At 39.6% G+C, this 24,152-nt stretch overlaps 1 protein-coding gene across 1 annotated transcript in view; it reads right to left on the bottom strand.

The window, feature by feature from the left end:
- SNTG1 (syntrophin gamma 1) overlaps positions 1-11,937 on the bottom strand; it is a 317,863-nt gene extending 305,926 nt beyond the window's left edge. Inside the window, exon 1 of the mRNA XM_059860474.1 lies at positions 11,802-11,937. The gene's annotated coding sequence lies outside the window, so the exon portion shown is untranslated. The remainder of the gene's footprint in view (positions 1-11,801) is intronic.
- Between the last annotated feature and the right edge of the window lie 12,215 nt (positions 11,938-24,152).

Here is a 24,152-nt window from a genome sequence, read left to right as displayed (position 1 = left end):
TTATTAAATACTTTCCCTTTATTTTTAAACTAAACTCTTGACACTTTGAACTTTCTGTTGCTGAACAAATGGAAACAGATCTAAGTCCAGGAACCTAACACTGCCACAACTGCCACCAAATGCTGAAGACTCCTCTATAAAGAAAACAGGGATGTCTTATCAAACTGAAAATAAATTTCCAGGTAATCTGCCCTTGTCTGTTATGTGTGGCATAAAGGCAGATGTATAAAAATATTCACATCAAGTATCTGCAATTTCACCAAAGAAATGAATATTAAATAGTTTAAAATTAAGTAGTCAAGTGTCGTTATTGAAACAAGAAACACTATTTTCCTGCCCTGAGCCAGGATATATTAATACACAGCAGTATACAAACAGTAGATACTATTATTGGATTAACAGAACAAAAATTTGAAAGAAACAATTTCCAATATTAAAAGAAATAGGCATTATATCTCACTGAATTGTATAAAGCTATTCCTACAAAACTATTGAAAATGATCCATTGAAAAAAACTTCTCATTTAGGCTTGAAATCAGTTCCAGGTGGAAATTTTCTGCAAGGATCCTAGTAGAAGTTAAGATGACAACCAAATGTCATCAAGGCAGATTTTCAAGTAGAGATTTTTTTACTTCCATAAGGCACAGAAAAATATGTATTGTGGAAATTTAAAGCAATTCAGAGAGCAATGGGCCAGTGGTAAGAACAAAAACCTCAGTAAGCTGCTAAATACAGCACCTAATGCTTGGCTTCACTAAACAAAACCTTTGAAAACAAAAAAGAGGTTCAGTTTGATGTGAGGGAGGAAGAACTAGCAGAGGCATGTAAAGAGAATATTGAACAGGCCAGGAAGATGATCCTCACTTGTATTTCTGAATAGATTTGAGAAGGGCATGCAGACTGAGAAAGATTATCTGAAAGAGGGTCAATCCCTGTACAAGCACAGGCCACTCTCTACTTTACATAGGTGTAACAGAAGCCACAAAAACATCCAGCCATGTAATGTGGCTGCTCTCATGACCAAAGATGGTTTTATTACAAATTTCCAAATTCTAGGGCTACCAAGGCTGAAGAGCACATAGTATATCATATTTGACACATATATGATATTTATCTGCTACAGACATTTATCTTCTCTGAAAGCATGTATGCACACAAATATGTGGAAAACACACGCTGTCCAAGCTGGAAGCCAGTAAAGGATACAACACAAATATTGTGGGGGGGAATCATAGGTGTGAAGCTCTAACTATAGACTATTCTCAGAAGTATCAGAATAAGCTGTTTTCAAATTGCCAATTTTGTCTTTCCTTCAGGGAAAAACTGGCTGAAAAGCAGAAATCATGCCTTATGGCTATATAAAAGAAATATATTCTCTGTATGAATGTATCACTAACAGGAAAAAAGAAACAAATGTTACTCCTGAAGTTTTACAGATGAGTTGATAAGTCTTCTCTATTATGTCACTTCTATCATGATGCCACCTTTATCTCAAAGAGGTGCCACATATGCTCATTGCTGTACATACAAACAACAAAGAAAATTACCCACGTACCACTTCTTCCCTGAATGAGGTACTTTTATATCACTGAATCACACCACTATAGGATTATTATGCTGAAGATCTCATAGGCTTCCCAAAAGTAAGTCTCAGAACGATGAATCTCATAAATAACCATGATTAATTCCATGCTTTCCTGCAAGATACCAACCAAGTAGATGGCCAGGAAAAACTTAATGCATAGCCTTCCTGGTGCTGGCATATTGCAAACACAGGAGCAACTGACACGATGGGCTACAACATGCAACATGGGAGATAGGAAGAGACATCAGCAATGAGGGCAGCGAGGGCAAACAGAGCCCAAGCTTTTTGGGGCAGAACACCCACCCCAAACATGGGGTTTGCCACAAGCAACCACCTACAGCACGTTCACTGACCTGTTGTGGATGCTGAGAACTGTCCAGAGAAGAAAGTCAGATGGACTTTTCCAGATATTACTCTGGGAGATTTTGAGAAAGCTCAGAGGAAGAATTAAAACAATCCTGCAGCTGGTGTTTTGAACTTGTTTCTTGTAAGATGCTTACAAGAGGGATGTTGTTCCTACTTAGCCAGTGGTGTGAGGGTGTTGATTAAGAACCAGTCAGGTTCACCTTTATCATAATTGTCTATAAATAGAATGTGTGGTTTCTAATAAACTTGGCATTTTGCCTTCAAGACTTCGGAGCTTATGTGGCTTTATTCACCCATCCTCAATACAACCACAACCTGTAGCAGAAATATTGTGTCCAGGCTTTTTACAGGAGCACTTCAGCAAGGCCTTACACAAAAGGGACCATCAAACAAGTAATTTCACACTTCAAAAGCTGCCATGAGTATTTCAGTAAATCAAAGGCTTCCCAGACTGATGGAAGAACATCCTCCCCATGGCTGAGGAAGGAGCTGATTCAGTCACACATCATGCCTGTCCTGTAAAACACCTGCACTCTTCTTCCAAGCAGCTGTAGGCAGGCTGCTATGGAAATCAGCAATAAAACTGCCATGAGCATTACCCCAAAACAATTCCTCTAAACAGAGAACAACATACAGTGTATCTTTTCCAGCGGCTACAGATTCTGAGCAGCAGTACCTCCAGAAGCCTTCAGACTGTGAGCAGCAGCACCCTTTAGACATCGCTGCATGTAACACACCAAGTTATTTTAATAAATTACTGCTTCATGGATTTTTACTTCCCATTATTTTAAAGTTTTAAATGTCATTCTGAAGATTAGATTTGCAGACTCTAGAGGAACCCTCATCCTAAATTGAAGGCTGCCTAGATATGTGTTATTAGTATACACAGTTATTCCTAATCGAGAGCACTTACTATGCTGAGTAAATTTGCATAATCTGAAATCAAAAAGTCAAACACTGTCCCTAATCTTCACCCCAAATGGTCCCCAGTACTGTAAAAACAACTGCCTTGTATTAGAGACCATAATTTTATGTCTAGCATTACACTGTAGTACTTAGAGGAATGTTTTCAGGTTGTTTATCATGATTTCTAAATCCAAGAATAGTATTTCAGACATATGGTGGTAAGAAAATCTTTCAAATAAAAGATGGTATTTATATAATTCAACCTTCTTTTTAAGCTAACAAAAAGCTTTGATAAACAGATAAGTTTTGACCACAGGTTTCAAACACACAGTGGGACAGTTTGTACACTCATAAACACAGGTTACTTCTATGAGGTGTTTTTTTTAAAGATGAAGGACTAGCTTTTCCCACAGTAGCATCTCCAGCTACTTAAATGCCATAAACTTGCAGAAAGTGACATTTAGCCATAATTGCAGAACTTCAAAGTACTTCACGTTTTTTGCAAGCTTTTGTGCAGAGGTTTTTTCAGCACTTTAAATGCCTCCAGAGAGAGATATTATACGTAGGAAGATCTAAGATACTTCCTGCCATCCAGAAAAGACAATTCTGCTGCCATAAAAGGAGGAATGTAAGTTAAGTTGGTGTATTGCTTTGTAACTCAAGTAATATTGACACTTGATCCATGAAAGCAGCCTCCTCTCATCTACTTTCTCTGAAGCAGAATTAGTATTTAAAAGGCACAGAATCTTATTTTTATATTTTTAGAGTTGCCCCTAGAGGTACTTCCAGTTGTTTTTTTCCCAATCTACTTGCTGGAAAGGTGCCCAGACAACTTTCCTAAAAAAGAAACTAGAATTGTGAAATGAAGTTCATTACTCCATGTAGTCTCCATCAACTTCTGAATACTCTAGAATCTATTTTTAAAACAGGTGGGTGTAGGAAGCCAAATTTATGACAGACTTCACCATAAGACAGAGATACATGTATGTTTATGTATTTATTGCAGGGCAAAGAGAATGAGAAAATTTGATTACACCACTTTTGTGTCTCTCCTAACATGAGGCAACAGAAGAACCTCAATGATTTCCTTGTTGCTTCTTGTGCACTTTGAGGCCAACCTCAGACAGCCCAAAAAGCCAGAGCTTCTCAACTAAATCCACAGATGTACCTGCAGAAGGAAGTAGTCCATCTAAGGATGCAATTGAATCCTTGTACATGAGTTCCTGCTTTAAATATGGGGAATTCATGGAAATTTTGGAGAAAAATGACACAAATACAGCCTTACCCAGACATTTCTCACACAGAAAGGGAATACTTTTATAGCAGAACTCTTCAAAAGCAGCAGGTCTGTATTTAAAGGATGCAATTCTGAAGATTACTGAACAATTGCTGTCTTAGAAAGCACCTCTTTTCCCTCAAAAACACAGACAGAAGCTCTTTCATCAAATATCTTGCCTCTGTCTTTCTTGCAGTTCTCCTGTGCTTTGTCTAGAAATGCAACTATTCACCTTTTCCTCTTTTCAAGGGTCATACATATCCTCTTTCTATCACAGCATCAAGAATGAAAAAGCAAACCCACTACATTTTACTGCCTTCTTTCATGCAGTCTGGCTAGACCTTTATGACCCCAGCTACTTGTGATCTCAGGCTCACAGTTCTGCAGCCATCAAAAACCTGTAGAGAAGGCATAAAGGAGTATACACATAGTGGTCAGTACTATCATGCAGTAACTAGTAGGGGAAATGTTGTGTCTTTTCATACTCTCTAGACTAAAAGGAAGATGATAGATAATTTTCTTGTAATTTTCCAAAAGAAAAATGATACCCAAATATTTTACTTTTCATTTCCCAAAATGTTGGGGTTTTTTTCCCCCCAAAAAATGCTTTTGCTGCAGTTAGACAAATACAGCTAATACATAATAGTAAAGAGTTAACAGTAAAACCAAAAACCAAGTCTCATTTCAAAAAGAAAAAGTCATGGGTTTAAACATGAAACAGGGTTTATAAAGAATTGTATATTAAACTCAATGAAGTTAAGCTGTACATAGACACATGGAAGCACAGCACAAAAAAATACAGAAACTACAGAATCTTAGACCTGAGAAAACAATCAACTGGGTATAGGATGTATCATGTGAGGGAATAATGCTTGAGATAACCTTAGGATTTTCATTTCAGAAAGAAGTACTGAAGACACATCATGAAGAGGTTAAAAAAAGGCAGCAAGACGTGCACGAAAGGGCACATTGTGCAGGAGCATAGTGACAAACAGCAATATCAAATCACTGTTAATAAATGGATTTGTCCATTAATCAAAGCATGCAATGAGTACTCTGATCCACCTACCAAAGATCAGGAGATTTAGGGTTTTTCTAAATTAAGAAAACTTTGCAAACATAAATTGAAAACATGGAGAATAATACAATATACAATCACTGATCAGTAAGATCAGCTCTCCCTTTGGAGGTTAGGTAAGCTATTTAATGTAGTGAAAAGGAAACCTGATGAATGAAACATATTAATAAGCTGAAATATAAGCAATTTTAATTAAGACACCCCAAGGAACCAGCCCAGACAGCATCACAACTGCAGTTGTGGAAAAAAAGCATATGATGAACTATTACTAATAATGCTTAAGAATTAACTAGCTGAAAGACTATTGACACAGTGTAGAAAGAAACTGTCTCCTTGTGCATTCAGTTATCCAGGAAGGTCCTTTCTTATCTCAGGGAGTTTAAATAAAATGACAGGTGATCATCATCAGATGCTGTGATGATTTCTATACACTTTGCTTGGAAACGCCTCTAGCACAGTTGCAGCATGCTTCCTCCAATAAAACTCCTTCATCAATGTCACTGTATTTGAAAGAGAAGGTGCTCCAGCTGAAAAAGCATCAGAGTGGCTATTTCTGCATTTGGGTTAATGGAGTTGCTTAGTTTAGGGACAGGGAGCCCCACCAGGATCAGAACCCCTGGAAGGGCCCTATCTTGCCCCATTCATAATGTGTCAACCCTGCCAGCTCCTCTGCACTGTAAACCCAATTTGCTCTTGCATCCATTTCTCCAGCTGACTTTGAAAAGACTACTTCCATGTTTTACCTTTTTATCTTTTACATTTTACCTTTGCATTCTGCGTCCACAAAGTTGTTTCATAAAGAAGTAAACCATATAACTCACAGAATGAGAATGAAAGCACTCCAGACATCAAAACCTGTAGAGACACAGATCTGATGCTGACTTTTCTCAAAACCAGTCTTCAGAGAGGAACTCTACACATGCATCACTGCATGTTTTATTACTTGAAAAAAAACTGCACTGCACTGACCAAACTCTTCACATAAATGTTTGCCATTTAACAACCAATTAGACAGTTGTGAGAAGAACTGTTTGTGAATTCTGCTGCATTCAGGGACGTACAACTGCAATACCAACTGCTAATGGATACAGGCAGACAGCTGTGAGCGATGAAACCTAGAGCTGCAAGACAACTGTAGAGCTGATGATTTTCCCCTCCTTTTTCACTTGAAAAAAAATCTGATTAGCATAGATTAGTTCCCAAGGCCTGTTTATAATATCTATAAAATTATAGGAGATAGAGCAAAGCTCTTTCAAGCATAATTCTAATGACTTTACTTCTTTAGGGGTCAAAAGCAAGTCAAAGAAAATCAATGCCCATTTGTGTTGTTGAAGCTGAAGCATACAGTTCATTATTCAGAACTGTTAAAAGAGTCAATCAAAACATTTTGGCATACAGAGAAACTAGAAAAAGCTATCTCACATAATTATGAATGAATATATATTTAGCAAATGCAAAACAGCAAAGTATTTTAGAAACAATTCTGTAATTAAGAATCAGTGCTTTATATTAAGACAAATATTAACAGCTGCAATAGGTATGACTACCAAAATTTAAAAAGATTTTTACATATCCCCAAGTTCTTAGTATTATACCTGTTGAAATCAATCATATTTTTACACTAAATCTTAAAAAATTAGCAAAATAGTGTTTACACCAAGAAAGAATCAGAGGACATGATTACTATCACTCATGATAGTCTATCATTTGTACAAGATGATGAAATTTCCTTTAGTTTTTGACAGAAAGCAGAAGAAATATGAATGTCATAAACAGCACTCTCATTCTCACTTCTTTATCGTTAGCTGTTTTTAAAATAAATCTAATACAAAAAGTGGAGGGAAAAAGGCATGTGTTGTTTTTTTTTTTACTAAAATAGCTATTATTCACACTTATATCTGAGTCTATTTGAATATTTGACCAAAAAGCAATATAAAATTTACTTAAAATGCTATTTCTAACATCTTCAGCATGAAACCAAGTACATTGTTCACTATTTGAAAAAAAACACTTTGAGAATAAAAAAAAAAAAAATTAAAGCCAAATTTCAGAATAATCTGATGAATAAATTGTTCTTCCTCTGGTGTTATCTCAAAAACTCCAAGCACTCCAAACAATGAACACTTCAGAAGTGCTTGATGTTTGTCAGCTTTAAGAGCACACCTTTGAACCAAAATCTCTTCCAACCAAGGAATGAACACCCAAATCTAAGAGCAAGGAACAAACTTCATAGAAAAAATTAAAAATTCATCCCTGTTCCAGATGATAATCACCTGGAGAATTGAGCAATCAATCAACTGCACCCAAAGGAACCCTCGAAGCCATGAGTTCTTTCACAGACTCAGTATCCATGCCACTATTAAAGCAGTAAAGCACCAGTGCCTTCACTCAACCACATCTTACACAGGAATTTCAGTGGCTGTTGAAAAGCACCCTCTGAACACCAGTGTGGGAGTTTGCTCTACTCCAAGTTTTATTCCACACTGGGAACATCCACTGCCACCCTCAGGGCATGACTGTTTCAGCTGTGCTCAGTTCCTGGCATGGGGGACCTCCTGCTCTTCACAGCAGAAGATCCAGCACAGCCTTTCATAAACCATCCATTCCTTATCTCTGAAGTGCCTGAGTGGCACAGCAAACTGTGTCCAGCAGTTTCATTTATCCATGTTCTCACCTCATACGCAAAACCTTAATCCCAGTTTATAGAACATTTATTTATGTTAAATAAATAAATAAATATATTACATATATTTATATATGTCAGTCAAAACTGTTGCTACCCTCACATAAGTATCACAGTGAAGAACTTTTATGGTTTTGCCCATCATTACCCCAAAATAAACCAGAGAACGAACCATAAAATTAATCTCATCCCAAACACTCTTCTTGATTAGTTTTCCTCTACTCATTACTTTAATAAATTGAAGAGAGCAAATCCCCAGGAAACAACCCAGCCCTTGGCTGCTGCAGCACCATCTTCATCCCACAACAGAGTGTTCCACCTCTTTTGGCCAATTTGAGCTAATTACTGAAGAGAAGGCTTAGAGTCCCCAACGACAGTGACAGCCACAACTGAAGTGTGCAGTGGAAAAAAGCTTTGTTTCTGGAACACGTAGCTCCTCTTCTTCATAAGGGGTAGGCACATCACCTACTAAATCAATCTATCGAGATGAATAATAATTTCCTCCTTGGATAATTAAATACATGTGTGAATTTCCCTGGATGTGTCTCCACCACATTCACTGGTGTTGATTATAGCTATATCTTTGAAGCATGACCTTTTTAAGTTCTGGGTTTTTTGGTTTTTTAATGTATGCTTCCTCTCTTTCCTCTGATCTGCAGCAAGAGTGCAGAAAATCTAGGTTGGCCACAACAACAGTACAGCTTTCTGACTCTTCCAGTTATGGCAGACAAAACTGAGCAAATACAGAAGTTTGTCTGTGTAATCATGCTGCCAGAGGTACACCTTCATGTAGCAGACTCCCGCTGGGATTCAACCCAACCACATTTAGGCCTCTCTCTGGAAACCTGAACTGAAAGCATAGCCATAGGAAGGGCTAAGAAACATGACACATTAAATCCATTTGATGTTTCTTATCATTCACTACAACCCTTTAGCTTTTTAACAGTGAATGCAAGCAGACCTGGTGATAACTATCAGAAAGAAATTATGACAGCTCAGGCACAAGGACCAGTGCTAAGTTACAAGAATGAAGAAATGGTACTTGAGCACTTCAGATGGAAGAACTGAGAGCAGACTACAGCTCTTGTTTGTCTTAATATTCAATCTAAGACGAATAAATATAAATTACACACTCAACTGGGGTTGGGCTAACTAGAAAAATAACATTTAACTGTTGATGGTTTTAATTTTGCTTACAGGTCTTCTGTCAGTTCACGAAAGCTATGCCCAAAAAAGCATGACTGAGAAAACATGAAAAAATTAGGAAAGAAAAATAACTTCTGAACTTGCCCTGAAATTTCTGAATCAAGGTCAACAATCTTCTCTAGTAAAGAGATTTACACAGAATTAAAACAAAAATGCATACTATAAAGTTGAATACAATGTACTTTGGAAATGTCCAATTCAAAAGATACAAGCCAAGTGGAATACAGAACATTAAACAGGATTCTAGAATAGCCTCACAATGAAGTGTGTGATAGCCACTCTTGAATTTTGAAAATTAAGAACAACACACATTGTAAAATAAAGTATTAATATGCAGGAAGGCTTTCTGACAAGTACCAAGTAAAAAATATAAAGAAATGTGTGAAGGTAAAGGAGGTTGATTAATACCTTAAAAGTGGATGTTTTTAATGATGTCTTTAAAGACCTCAAGTCTTACCTTCCCCTTTCGAGTTTCGAACAGAAAAAACATTTATTTTTTTTTCCTCAGACCTTGTTAAAACTCGGTTCTTTAGCCACGTAAAAGAGGGGAAATCTAACTGTAAGTGAAAATCTAGAGCACCATGTCCTTTAATTCAGTGATGGGAGCCTTCATTAGATTATCTCATAGCTATGGGACAAGACATGGCAAAAGCCAAATGATAAATTATTAAATTATGTTTTCTTCTTCTCCAGGCAAAGAGTGAGTATAGCATTAGATTAGTTTGAGAGACCAAAAAGGAAGAAGAGGAGTCTGCAATATGCATCACAAGTGACAAAGCTAATACAATTCTTAAACCCCGTTTATTCATATAATCAGGCACAAGCACTTACTTATGCTAACTGTGGAAACCTCGAATGTAATACACAGCCCAAATGAATTCCAGATTAGTGCATGCTTCAGTGTTTCATGTTCTCCCTTGCACATGCCTAGTGAAAGCCTGCCACTCTGCAACAGAGGAAGGAATTACTACAACAGAACCATAGGCAGACTTTGCCAGAAACTATACTTTTTTTGATATGAGGCAGAATAAGCTGAGTGTTTTAAGTAATGGATAGGTTTGCATCCCACTGTCTAGCAGCAGTTATTCTAATTGTGTTTCACAGCTTCATCCAAGAGACAGAAATATGAACATTCTCCATAAACTGCACTGAAACAAACGACACTCCCCTCAGGCAGATCACCTTCCACCATTAAGGGAAAAGATTAGTTTATCTCTCAGCTATAAACTTGAGTTAGCTACACATTCACCATACTGACATCCTAACATTTTTTAATCTTACCATGTCAATCTTGCATCTAAGTAAAAATGTGTATTTCAGTGCGTAAAAAGATCTCTTGCTGCTGACAACTCAAAGTGCATTAACCTGGGAAGCCTTGAGATTTCCACACACACCCACACACTCCTTTCAGTACAAATCTCACTGATTAGAAAACAAAATATCCAAAACTCAACAGACATTTCACACACAGTGGCATTTCTGCAGAAACATACGTTTCCAACACTTCAACTTTTACTTTCATCACTATTAGCAAGTTATTTTCCCAAGTTATTTCCTACACACATACCAAGCCCAGTGCCCCTGCTGAAACTACCACATTCACTGAAACTGAATGAGCTCCTAGTGAAACATCAGAGCTTAGCTGCAAATATGTGTAAATACTTTTATTCTGTGCTGCTTTCATGTTAGAATACAACATGCATCAAGGTCACTGTAACAGATTGCAGTTTTCAGGCTCATAGAGAAGATACTGAGGAAATCAGTAACAGCAAACTTAATTAAGCAGTGTCTAAAGTTCTGCCTTCTCCCAAACCTGCTCAGCATCCACATCTCTATTCCCTGCATTTCAGAGTCAGGTCTTTTCACAGGTACGGGAAGGCAGGCAGCTCAGCTTAAACGCTATCACCGCTGAAAGGTGAACAGAACTCGCTCTTTGCAGCGTGACCGTGCTGCTCTGAGCTCTCCGAGTTTTCAGCTACAGATTACAGCCCCATGGGCCTCTTCCTTTGAAGTGGAGTTCCTCTGAGAGAAGCATTAGTCCCCTGCCTGCAACCTGTCCTCCATACACTGAAATAAATTACAGTCAACTTTTCCCTTCATTGCCATGTCAAGTGTAGCAATAAATATCCACAGGCTAAAAGCAAACAAACAAGGCTGGACGAACCAGAACCTCACAGCAAGAGCATCTCAAGGAAGAACACCAGGCAGGGCATAAGAAAGTTAAGGGCATAAAAATCAAAACTCCGGGTTCACTATCTGAATCCATAAGTGGGGATGAAAGGCTAGCATGCTTCTTGCCTCTCTCCCACAAGAAGCACTGATGGAAAGCAATTAAGGGACTCCTACAATTTAGTTAGAGCTCAGCAAAGAGGAGAATGCATTTTACATTATGAAATGCCTGGAAAAAGGCATCATCTCTTACAGCTGCAGAAATGGGAAGCATTGGGACACGGAGCTTCCTTCCCGGCTATGCACCGGAGCACCGCACCAGTGGTCCGCCCGCGGCGGACTCCGGCAGAGTTGGAGCGGGGCTCCCCTGCAATCCTGGCCACCAACCCCCGCACCTCAACCCCCGAGAACTGCTGCTGGCGCCGCCGACCATCCTGCCTCCGAACTGGCAGCAAGCGACCAGCAGCTGCAAAAAAAAAAAGTCACTCGAGACGAAGGAAACGCAGTAAAAAGGAAGCAAGAGCTTACTTGCCTATACAGCACCGCCGGACAAGCTGCTCGCAGCTGTGAAACGCTGTGTCGCTCGTCCTCCTCCCACCGCTCCGTGCTAGTTCCAAAATAATTCCTCCGGGCACCGGCACATCCCCGGGCTCAGCCGAGGAGCGCAGGGAGCCCGGCCGCCTCGCCCCCCCGCCCGGTGCCCATGGTGTCAGCCACAGCCCCGGCAACTCGCGCTCCTTCCCGCCGGCGCTACCTCGGGGCGGGCCGCCGGCTAACACGGCATCGCACCCCGGCCGCCGCCGCCGGCTCGAACTCCGCCGCCGCGCTGAGGGGGAGCGTGGGGCTCCCCGCGCCCTTCCCGGAGACGGAGCGGGGGCGCCGGGCGGGGGCGTGCGGGGAGCAGCGCCGCCCCTCCGCGGCGGCGAGCGGCCAGGCGAGGCGAGGCGCGGCGAGGCGAGGGGAGGCGAGGCGGCGCGGCGCCGCCACCGCGGCCGCAGCCAGGCGCGGCGATGCCGGCCCCGCCCGGGACCCCCGCCCGCCCCCCCCACCGCTCCCGGGGCGCTCCGTAACGCCGCCCCGCTGCCGGCGCCACCAGATCCGGTGACGCGCAGCCCTCCCCCGGGCCGGCCCCCGTGCCGGAGAGGGGCGAGCGGGCGGCGAGGCGGGAGCCGGGAGCCGCTTCCCGCGGGCAGCGGGAGGGTGAGCTGGGACCACCGGGTGAGCGCGACCTCCGGCGCGCAGGGACAGCGCGGTCCCGGGCGCGGTGCTGGAGCTACCGAGCCACCCGGGAGAGGCGGTGTTTCCCCGGGCCGCGGGAGGGCCCGCTCGCCCGTAGCCCGCGGAGCTCTCCCCGGTCCTAGGGAGCTGCGGCTGCCCGCTCACCCCGTGCCCGGCAGGAAAGTTATCCGCTCCTCTCCTGCCTCACTCAGACTCTGCTTTTGCTCAGCTGCCCGGGCAGCCCTTTCTGCCAGCTGTGTGACTGGGTTTCGGCTGGCCGCTCGCCAGCGGGAACGTACATCGACCCCCCGTGTAGGGAAGAAATTTGGTGCCAGTTCTATCACTTTGCCTGGCTGGCTTGGCGCGGCAGCGGCGCTGCCTTCTCCCCGGCCCGTCTCCCAGCCTCTAACCCAGAGCACGGCTTTGCGGCGACCATCGCCACCGGCGCACAGCCAGCGCCGCTTTTCCGGGCTGCTCGGACGAGGACGGGGCCCAAAGGGAGCAAAAGGAGTGAGGGACAAGCTGTCCTGTGCCTCCCGAAAGCCCTGCGTGGTCCTCGCCCTCCTGTTCCCCACGTTCGTGCTTCCAGCAGCGCGCACGGCACCCTGCCGGAGGTGCCCCGCAGGCATGGCCCTCCCCGTCGGACAGCGCTGCAATGACACGTTTTAACGCAGCTATCAGTCACTCACACAGGCACACCCATATATATATAATGCATAAATATATATGTACTCTTATGAACACACCCCCGTACGCACAGGCGGCCGCCGCGGGAAAGCCGCATCTCCCCGCGGACGGGGCTGCCAGAAGTCGACCTGCCACGGCGAAGGCAGGTGGAGAATTAACGCAGCAGGAAAAAGCAGCAGGAGAGAGAGCCCGAGGGGAGCCGCCACCGGAGTCTCCTCTCGGCACCGGGCTCCCCGCGCGATGCCGGCAGCCGGGCTCGCCGCCCGCCGGCGCTGCGGAGAGCTGCGGGCAGGGAATCCCTCTGCGCCTCCTCGGTGCGGGGGAGAGCCCGGCTGTGGTGGGGCTTTTGCTGAATTGAGAGTGCGTGGAGCAGCAGTGGTCCCACCCGCATACTTTGGGACCCCCTCCTGCTCTTGGGAATGTTTCTCTGCAGTTAGGCTGAGGGTGTCAGGGAGAGTGGTCACAATTAAAAGTTCACTAAAAAGGTTAAAAAAAAAAAAGCTTAGCTTTTCTGTAGGTCCTCCGACAGCCCTTTTCCCTTCAACTTCTTTAGAGTTCTCGTAATGAAAAGTGGTTTTCACGGGCATCTTACAGTTAAGGGCTTTTCTTCAACCAAGCTGGCGCTAACAAAAATGTTTCTGTTCCTTATGCATTTTTTTAATAGATATTACCTTCAATAATGTGCAGTGAGCTATTGAGGGGAGGAAAGGATTTAAACAGACAGCTTCATGCAAGTTAAATGCAAAGCAAAGAGAGTTGCTCTGAAGAATGAAGCTAACTGTTGGGTTGATAAATGCATTAGAAAATGCAGTGATAAATTTAATTCCTAATTTAACAGATTTGTACTTCAGTTCTCATCTTGGGGTACAGATCTTTATCTTTCTTTGTTTCTTAGTATTGAATTGATGTCAACAGTTCTCGACAGCTAGAAACTAACCAAGCTATTTGGCCTTTTGTGGCTCTACTGAAAGATTGAATCGTTTGAACTAATAGTTCTCCTGAGAAGACTGAAAAAAAAAATTATTAAAACAATACATATATGAGGGCTGGGATGATTGAAATACATTTCTGAGAATTGAAATAAGTGAGATGTAATAAACCAAAAACTAATCAAAGAAGTGAATTGGAACTGTAACCCTCGTTTCTCATGCCCTGCTAACAAAGTCAACACCCAAGAGAGACGCTTTTAAACAAAGTGGAAACAAATAATATTTTATGATCTTTTAGTTACTTTGTCTAGAGTCAGTCCCACACTGAAATTCCAACAGGGACAACCTCCTTAGTTTTCAATATCAAAGTCACCTATAGAATAATTGGTACATATCCTGTTCCCCCATCTGTAGGAAGATCTATCATCTTTCATGGAGACCTCCCACTTCATTCTTTATGTGATGATGAAGAGAAGCAAGAAAGGAAGTTTCATTTCACAAGACAAAGCTGTTCTATTTTAGTGCAGTATCTTTCAAGCTATTCCTATATTAAAAAAAAAATACATGTATGTTGCAAGTTTCATTACCACTTAGAATATGCTGAAGATGAAGCCTACCAAGCCAGGTAAAAAAGTATGCAGTGTTTTTTGTAATTATTAATCAGATTGTATGAAATAAGTGTGCATTCCAGTTTTACACACAATTAGAAGGTTACATTTGTGTTGTATTTTTGCTTCAGCACAAACACAGCATAAGATTTGTATATATACAGAAATCAGATGTCAGGTAAACTTAAGATGTAGTCAACAATGTGAAGCAACTTTTTCAGTCAGACCAGGTGAGCCAGAATTGTTTTTTTGTAGTATGAACTATGTTAACTAAGAAATTTCACTTGATAAGCTGATGTTAGATTGGCATCTGTTTTAGATTCTTCAGCTTCAGCAGCCTGGCATCACTCAAGTCACCAACAAGGATGGAGTGACAAAGGAGGAACAGCATTAAAAATGGAAGAAATAGAGGCTAAGCATGAAGATAAATTGTCATTGTTTAGAAAATATGAGAATGAAAGGAAGAATTTTACCCACCAAGCAAGTGAGTGACACCCTTGGTAAAACTGTATTGACTACTTATCTGCAAGAGACCATTTGTCTTCCTTTCTCTTTGCAAAATTACTACAGCATCCATTTTTTTTTCTCCTGAATGTATAGCTCACTTGGGTTGTGGGCAGGGATTCTGACATTTGGAAGCCAAACCTTTGTGCATATGTCTGTCATACATAAGCCTCACTCTGAAAGTGCTGTGAAAAAAAAAGGTTAGAGAACTCAGGCTTTGAAAAAGTGCACGGGAAAAGAAACTACCAGTTGTAGTGGACAAGTAATATGAATATATAAGAAAGATCATAAGATGCATTGGGAAATAGAGAGTGGTTTTTGTCCAACATCACTGCAACCTTAGATTTCCCATTCCTGTAACACATCCTACCACCTCTGGGAACACATCATGATAGGTTTTTAATTGATTCTGTGAGAATAGAACTAATCTATTTTCAATATCCTCTTTTGGAAAAGATGGCAGTCAGAGGAGCAAATGTAACACCATCAAGGACAGGTGTCACACTTCATAGAAAGTGGATCACAAGATCGTCTATAAACTCTTTGGTACTTCCTATATCAAGGTGCAAATGAGGAGCACATTCCCAATTTCTGATGATATAATTTTGGTTTTAATTTCCATTCACAGACTGATAATAATCCACAAAACTATGTCAAAAGCAGTGAACATATTCCTTCTTTTTTTCCCAACAATTAGTCTAAACTAAGCTTCACAAAAATACTCCATCTACCGGTATCTGGCAGCCTTATATAGAATAATGTGTCGTTTGTCACCATGGCTTGTAATCTGAAAATATGACTGGGGAACTGATGGAGACCAAAATAGCCTTTTACAGTCTGTAGGTGGCCAAAAAATTCTGCAGCTATATTCTGTAAAATTCCTTGCTGCCCTGATTTGTTTCTCAAGAGCTCTTGTCAACCCACTTAAAACTCTCGCTTACATGGGCCCAAAAAGAAATGTGGGGGTTTGTTCAGATTGTAGCCAAATATAGTTATACCTTAAAATCCCTCCTTTCACATGTAAACAGGATATTAGCAATTCCATAAATTCTAAATAAATTTTTACTTTGAAATTTTGGGCTTTTAAAATCATCTCAAGGCTTGGAGAATTTAAAGCCATATGCCTTGAAACCTAACAGCAGAGAATCTCAAGCAAAACTGGGAAATTCATAGTCTTAATATCATTCCTTAATCCTAAATTTTACACACAGCCTGTATATCATGTTCAGTACTGTTATTATTTATGGTAGTCTATAAATGGCTTGCATCTCCTTAATGAGTTTTTTTTAACTTAGAAGAGAATTTGGATAAAATTTTAACAAAGGATTGTAGCTAATCTCAAGGAAATTTTCAGCATTATCTGCCTTAGTAATTAATTTATTAAAATCAACTATTAGATTTCAATAGAGACAAGTAACAAATCATAGGCTATAAATAGTAGGACCTAAGAAAACTACTGATTATATTTTTCCATTTCATTCTCAACCAAAAAAAATTATCTTTGCTTTCTCACAATTAACCTATTTCTTCACCAAAAGGAGATAAAATTCTCCTATGTGCATTTAAAAATCAATTGCACACATTGCAAAGTTTGAAAATGGTTTTTTTGTTCCATTTGGAAAAAAATTATATTTTTATGAGTTATTTGAAAAATAACTCATAAAAATATAATTTGAAAATAACTAACTTACATTCTGTAGGATTTATGAGTCTCTATTAGGAAACTAAAATATAAAATATTACTAAGGATGGGAAATAATTTATTTCTTCACAATTTTTGAAGTGATAGTTAAAAGATGAGACTGTGTAATTCAAATCTGGGATGTGATCTTGAGATAATTTAATTTCTTAAAGCATTTTGAAATGTATGTGGGTGCAGCTATAGTTTATGAAATGATTGGTATGTTCCTGGCATTAAAGATCAATTGTATATACTTGAGGAAATGTTTGTGGATGGAAGTCTCAGCTCCAGAGTTGAAGCCACTTTGCGAAATGTGGCTTAGGTACACAATTTCCCCCTTTACAGATAATCCCTTGCAGATGGGTATTAGGACATGGTCTGCCCAGCATCTCCAACCTGGCTCAGGAGTGTGCCTGTGGGAGGATGAAGAGAGCAAGGACTATTTAATCAGTAAATGCTTTTGGATGGCTCAGGTTTTTTTCACATTTGTAGCTCCCTGAGAGAAGGGATAAAAAGAAGCTGCTTCCACGGTTGCCAAAGAAGTGGAGGGTTGGTTCTGCTGTGGATGAATGAGGCAAGCCTTCCCCCCCTGGAGCTACCACAGCATCCCTCCAAACCTTCAATAGGAAGGACAGCTGCTTCAGCTCAGATTTTTCTCCTGAGTTCCAGGACAGCAGTGTGGTGCACTGTGAATGAATGCAGTGTTTGCTGTGAATGCAAGGAATGGTAGCTGTGCTGCAGAGGAGGGGAGGTAGGTGTGTCTTGATGTGGGGAACATGCCAGTGTATGTATGCTGTACACTGTGCTGATACTTAGTGCATGTGAAAAAGTAAGAGCCTGGCCTACTTGGATTGTCCTGTAAAAGCTTAGTGCTTTTCTGTCACAATGCATGAGGGTTGCATGCATGACCTGCGCCTAACCCTAGGGAAACCATCTGGGCTCTGGTAGCTGTACCATTTTCTGTTGTTCCTTGCTCACTCCAGGTCAGAACTGTGTGACTTCATTGCATGAAGGAGTCAAATACTCCAGATCCTTTGCTGCTGAATAAAACAGGAATTGCTTTTCCATCAGTCTTGAAGTTTTGGGGGTTTTCCTGCCTCTCCCAGCCATGTATCAACAGCTCAACAGCTGTGAAATAGTTCCCAACATCACTGTGTGCTTCTCTCCCCACTCTTGATGCCATCTGCTGAACACGGACGTGGTTCTTACTCACACAGCTCCCAGCAGTCCAGTTTTGTAGAGCTCTGTGACACTGCTCTTTGCTCAGCCCTCATCTCATGTTGCACAGCCCTTTCTTCTCAGCACAGCCTGTCCCTACCTTTAGGCCATCTTGGTTAGCTGTCTGTCAGAAAGGATACTCTTTGCTGCCTGAGTTTTTCCATGGTTTCCAGGGACCAAAATGGAGATAAAGGACAATAGTAGAAATGCAATTAAAAGCACACTTCTGGTTTGGTTGTTGTTTTTCTTTTTAAGCAGTCTACTTTTACTCACAGTAAACTAATGTATACTTCCCTGTCTCAGTCTGACACAAATTTTGTAACTAGCAGAGCTTTATATGGGTCCTATCTCCATTCCTTGGAAGAAGCACACTTGGGGACTCCTCTGCCTCGATGTTCTGCCCCAGAATTACAGCTGAAGGGTTTGTAGGACATACATTGCAGGACACCTTCCTGCAGGATGTCAGGGTGCTGTGAGGCTCAGTGGTCCCTGGGGACAAGGCTGATAGAGTGACAAAGTCAGGTCCAAGGTCAGGCTGAGAAAAAAAAAACTCACAGATCCGGATCTAGTGCCCTCAGGGCCCTTGTGGATGATTCAAATAGAAAATACAGTTCTACTTCTGAAGTAAATCTACTCCCAGACATCCCTATCATGAAGGTTTTCTGTTCTGTAGATGTGTGTGCCAGATTATCTCTCATTACAAAAACATGAAGGCGCTAAGCTGAAGCTTCAGCTCTAATACAGCATTTCCCAAGAGCTGTTGATTTCAAGGCAAAGCAAGCCCTTATGCAATTCTAGCACTGTTTTGCTCACAAAAAAAAACAAAACAAAAAAAAAAAAACCAAAACTACCCACAGCCTCTCATTTAGAAGTCATGAACAGGGTTTTTTTTTTAAATTAGTATAAGAAACACACAAAATTTTTGTAATTTTTATTCAGGGAAGAACATTTTGTCATGGTACCTTTGAAGTGTTCCTACTGAGAGGTATTCAGTGGCAGTGAAACCTAGAAATTACTTTGGATTATCCACATCTACTTGTATTTTAGAATAATAATCTGTCTTCCAAGTGTTACCTCTCTGTAACTATTACATATTTTAATTTTTTTTTTCACAGAAATAAAATAAGGGATGGAATAGATGTAGTGGATTTGTTCAAGTTACAGGTGAGATCTGTAAAACTAAGAATGACATCTGCATCCTCTGAGTCCCCTAGCAGTGCTCTGGTCTTACTGTCTACATTATCCTCCCCTTTCCTGGAGGAAATTCTCCTGACCAAGGCAATTGCAGGAAAACCTTAGTCACACTAGCAGACTGGAAAGAAACAAAATTATGTAGTGTATATAAATTTAACCAATCATTTTAGCAATTCCTTGTAAAAGGAGGAAAAATAAATGCAGAATTGCCAAAAAAATTTGCAAAAAATATTGCAGAATTAGAGCCTTAAAATCTTGATACTGCATTTAATAATCCATTTTCTCTAGAAACAACATACAGCCTATTTTCTGTCCTTCATGACATGAAAGTTGTTCAGATGATCAACTTCTATCTGAATCTCAATTGCCGACTTTTTCAAGTTTTCCTTTTTTCTGGCCAGTAGCTATTCATTAGCTCATAAAGACACTTTTATTTCTTTTGCTACAAATGTGTGTGAAAAAATAAATCCTTTATTCTCTTCTGTACATATTTAATTATTTTATTAGACTATGTTATCATAATTAAAAGATTGACTGAGAAAAAAGTTAAGTTCTATTTAAAAAAACCAAATTAAATTTTTTATTTATTTCAAAATAATTAATTTACTCTTAAGTATATTCTGAATCTGTTTCTCCCTTAGTAATACCTATCAAAAATGATCTAGTATTATCTGCAGATGTGATGAAAATAGCCATAATTTAATATGCACTCAAATATTAATTGCAGCTTGTTCATGATGAAAACAAACTGCTTGTCAGTATGTAATAGCTGAACACTGTAGTTTTTATAGGTTAATTAGCCTTCAACATGGGTCTCAGATTTTAAAAAAAAAGAGAAGAGTAGGCATGCATCTCAAAGCATCTTGTTTTTCACTGCACATTTTGCTTGGAGTCTAAGTATAAATGGGTCACAGATTTATCACAAAGTTATTAAATCCTTAGGAAAAACCATCATGTGTGGGTTTGCATGGGTATAAAATAAATATGAATTCCTGTCTTTTTTCTCGAAGTGGCATTAGTGAGTTAGATTTTTATGCCAACACTATTGTGAATGCTTTAAAGAAATGTTAATTCTGTCTTTTACTTAATTTTAAAGAAAAAGATTGACTTAACATTTGGGGTTAACATTTGTTTCCCACTTTTGATAATTAGCTTTTAAAAGAAACAAAAAATAAAACCACAGAATTTGCATCGAGTTTGATAAAAAACTAGCAGAGTTTTAAATGTATACAAAGCATGCATTTTAGAAATTAAATCTGTTTGTAATTTTTGGCTTATATAGGACATGAAATGGGGAAAAATCATATTTTTATTTGGTAGGAAGTGCTGTGGTGTTGATAAAAATATCTCAAAATTTTCTAGAGAAATAAAAGTTCAGAAAAGCTGCCTTAACACCTCCCATAACATCAGTGGACTGTTCTTAATATTTTCTTCTTTAATTCAGTATAGTGAATTTTTTTCCTAACAAGAAAAAAATTTAAGTATTCTCTGCTCTGACCATATTCCCTTGCTTTGATGCTTACTTCAAAACACAGTTCTGTAAATCTGAGTTGGTGCCACTGTGGCTCTCCTACAAAATCATAAATGATAAATATATAAATTTAATAAAAGGGTTTTTTTATAAATTGGCTTTTCTGCAACAGAAGCATTATATCAAAACAAACAAACAAACTACACCAACACCCCCCCAAAATAAAAGGGACTGATTCTGTTTATAGAAGAAATCCATGTGCCAGTTTATGTACTGCTCATGCAAAGTGTTATGACTGATTGACATCTGAAACCAAGATTGTGTTGATGGGTGTTGATCTTTTTCAAAGCTTCTCTGTGCCATTGTATCAATCTGAAGGCTGGAACAATCTCGTGCAGCAGCTCCCATACAGGAGTTGATGTACAGTTGCCAATAGCCAAACAATTTGCTTTCAACACCTGTGCTGATTAGTTTTAGAGGCTTTACATTAGCATGCTGACTCCCTCTCTGCTGTGAGAAAAGATTGTTCACCTGAAGCCATTTCATGAAGAAAGAGACACCTTTCAACAGACTGGAATACTGAGGAAAAAAAGGAGTCAACGCTGAAATATGGCAACTGTCCTTCTAAAACTTATCTCTGATAAAAAGAGAGGGGTACACATACATAACCTATTCTTCATGTTCTTTCTGATATATCAGGCAAAGGCTCTGTCTAGTCTTAATGGTTTTCTTGTTTAAATTATGAGTTTTGCTTGTGGCTTTCTCTGGTCTTGAAATGGTTTAATACTCCTGGATCACAGAGGAGAATCACTTAGGAGATACTCCTCAGTCTCTTGTGATTAAGTACCCTATTAAAACTACAACCCGGACATGAAGATCCTGTAGAGAGACTCTGAAGGCTGACATTTGCAGTTTAAAAGGATCTGAGAAAACCTCTTACATCTGTCTGGCAAACTTGGATTTATTCACATCGACCCTCCTGAACTTGATATTCTAGCCTGAGCTATAATCCAAGATCTTTCCAGAAACTGCATTCCCCCAAGCCTCCTTAATATCGCTAGCTCTTACATAATGGGGCTTAAAGTCTTAAGACACCCCAAGATCTTTTAACCCTGAGCTATTTTGCAGGCTTCACTAAGCTGCATGCTGCTCAAATATAACAGAACATTTGCTGTCTTTAGGCTGTTTTCTTTTGATATAGCAGCCAGTGAAACTCTCCTGTCCACTGTTGCTCATTCAGAGTGTGAAAACATGAATGCCTATTTACATAGTCTATCCAGCTGTGTTTAAGACTCCAAGAAGGAAAGAGGAGTAGTACAATATAGAGCCTTTCACAGAACTGGGAATAATCATGGTAATTTTTTAATGGTGGATGGAGAGGGTCATGGGGAGCTGTGTGCATGCATGCAATATACACAGTACAGGTCTCTGAAAATCAGCAGTTATGGCTCTACTATTCTAAATACAGCAAAATACTGTAGTTGCAAAAGAACTCTGAACTACTGAATGTTAAAGTGTTGTTCTCACTAAGTGTCTTTAATTCAGATGTAAATAATAAATAAATTTAGTTGTTCTCACTGTGTCTTTATTCACATGTAAATAATAAATAAAACCATTACTTCTTAAAAGAATTTACACAACGTGAAACATAAATATCCAATGATACCTGAATAAAACATTTCATAATTGTTTCAATGCTGACAGCACAAACATCAATTATGTAATCTATATACTGTACATCTATGTACAAATATCTTCCAAAATATGAAAATGCCTCATGGTGGTAAATTGGAAATCAGGTTGAAAATTATGAGAATATGGGGACTTGTTATTGAAAAGTTGTCTAAAAAAAAGTTTTTTATATATATATATATATATATATATACATATATATATATATATATATATATATATATATGTATATATATGTATATTAGACTGATGACTCTTATGGGCACACTCTTTACCAACAATGACAGTTGTGCTTACAGGCTCCCAGCAATTCTCAGGACTGAGACTTCTCAAAATAGCAGAATCTAAAAAAAAAGTAGACAAAATTACTTATTCTTTTAAGACTTCCAATTATAAGTCTTTTTAGTATTTCCAACAATTAGTTTGTATTTATAAAATGGCTTTTCAAAGCATTATCTGTTCATCATGCGTGACACTGATGTGGTTTTGCATAGGTGTGTCTTAGATGATCATTAATTCTTTGTGATTACAAACCAGATGTTCATTTGGGTTTACAACTCAACATTATTACTGTGAGTCAGTAAATTAATCCCACTAAATTCATCAAAGAAAAAACTCTGAAAAATTAAAATTGCTACTTTTTCTCTAAGTTGGTTCTATGAAATACTTTTATCAATTAGAGATTTTACTAAAAAAAGTCATTTAGAGACTTCCCTATAGTAAAAAATGTACTGTAACAAACAATATGCAATGTGGTTTTAGTGCTACAGCTCTTTAGACTGAGTAAAGAAACCTTGCTCCATGAATATTGAGAAGTTGCTGTTTTAATATTTTTTTCACATGCTAAAGATCAAGGGGGAGACTCATATTTGTTTTTATGATTTTGATTCAAAGACCAATTGAATCAATGGAAATTATTTCCCACTTATACATAATTGCCTGAAGGTCTGGATGAAGGAAGTATTGGTTTTCTGATCTATTTGGTTTGAGGATGAAAGACCTGATCCCACATTATTGGGAAGAGGGGCTTAACATGAAACCCTCATCATTTCTCTGACCACCAAGCAGCAGGCTTCCTGTCTCAAGAAGGTCCCATTTTATAGTCAAAATGAACATTTCAAAACAATTTCAATTAGCAGAAAAATCAACTTGTTATGGAGTGGTTGAAAAAAAATCCCCAAACCTTAGAAGTTGCTATGAAAGTGAGCTGTTGTCAGCTCTGCTATTACCCACAAAGGGCTTTGATTTAGACCCCTTTAATTTCTTTATATCTTTCCCATGAGCAGAGGACAAAAATGAAAATGGAAAGCTCTGTGCTTCAGTGACCTAGATCAGACTACTGAGTTCGTAGCTAGAACAGTAAAATATCACTGTCCAAGTTCTCCTTCTTCCAACAAGTCCTGAGGTAACAGGAAAAGATAATGCAAAAGGAAGACCTATGTGGGGCAGGGAGTAAATATTTATTTTCTTATAGAAAAATGTACTTAAAATGTATATGAGTTTTTATCTCTATTTAGTGGCAAACCATGAAAAACTGGAAGCACCTCTGTTACCTCCTAGTTCCCAGTATTATTTCCTAAAAATCTACTGAAAGCGCTGTAAAGCAAACCAAAATATTAGCGAGCTCTGCCTTGGAATGGCTTCTGAAAGGCATGAGTAACCTTCTTTCAGAAGGGGATGA

The sequence above is a fragment of the Haemorhous mexicanus genome, chromosome 1 (genome assembly GCF_027477595.1).
Source record: "Haemorhous mexicanus isolate bHaeMex1 chromosome 1, bHaeMex1.pri, whole genome shotgun sequence".
Classification (NCBI taxonomy): Eukaryota; Metazoa; Chordata; class Aves; order Passeriformes; family Fringillidae; genus Haemorhous; species Haemorhous mexicanus.
This window is presented reverse-complemented; position numbering and strand designations above follow the sequence as displayed.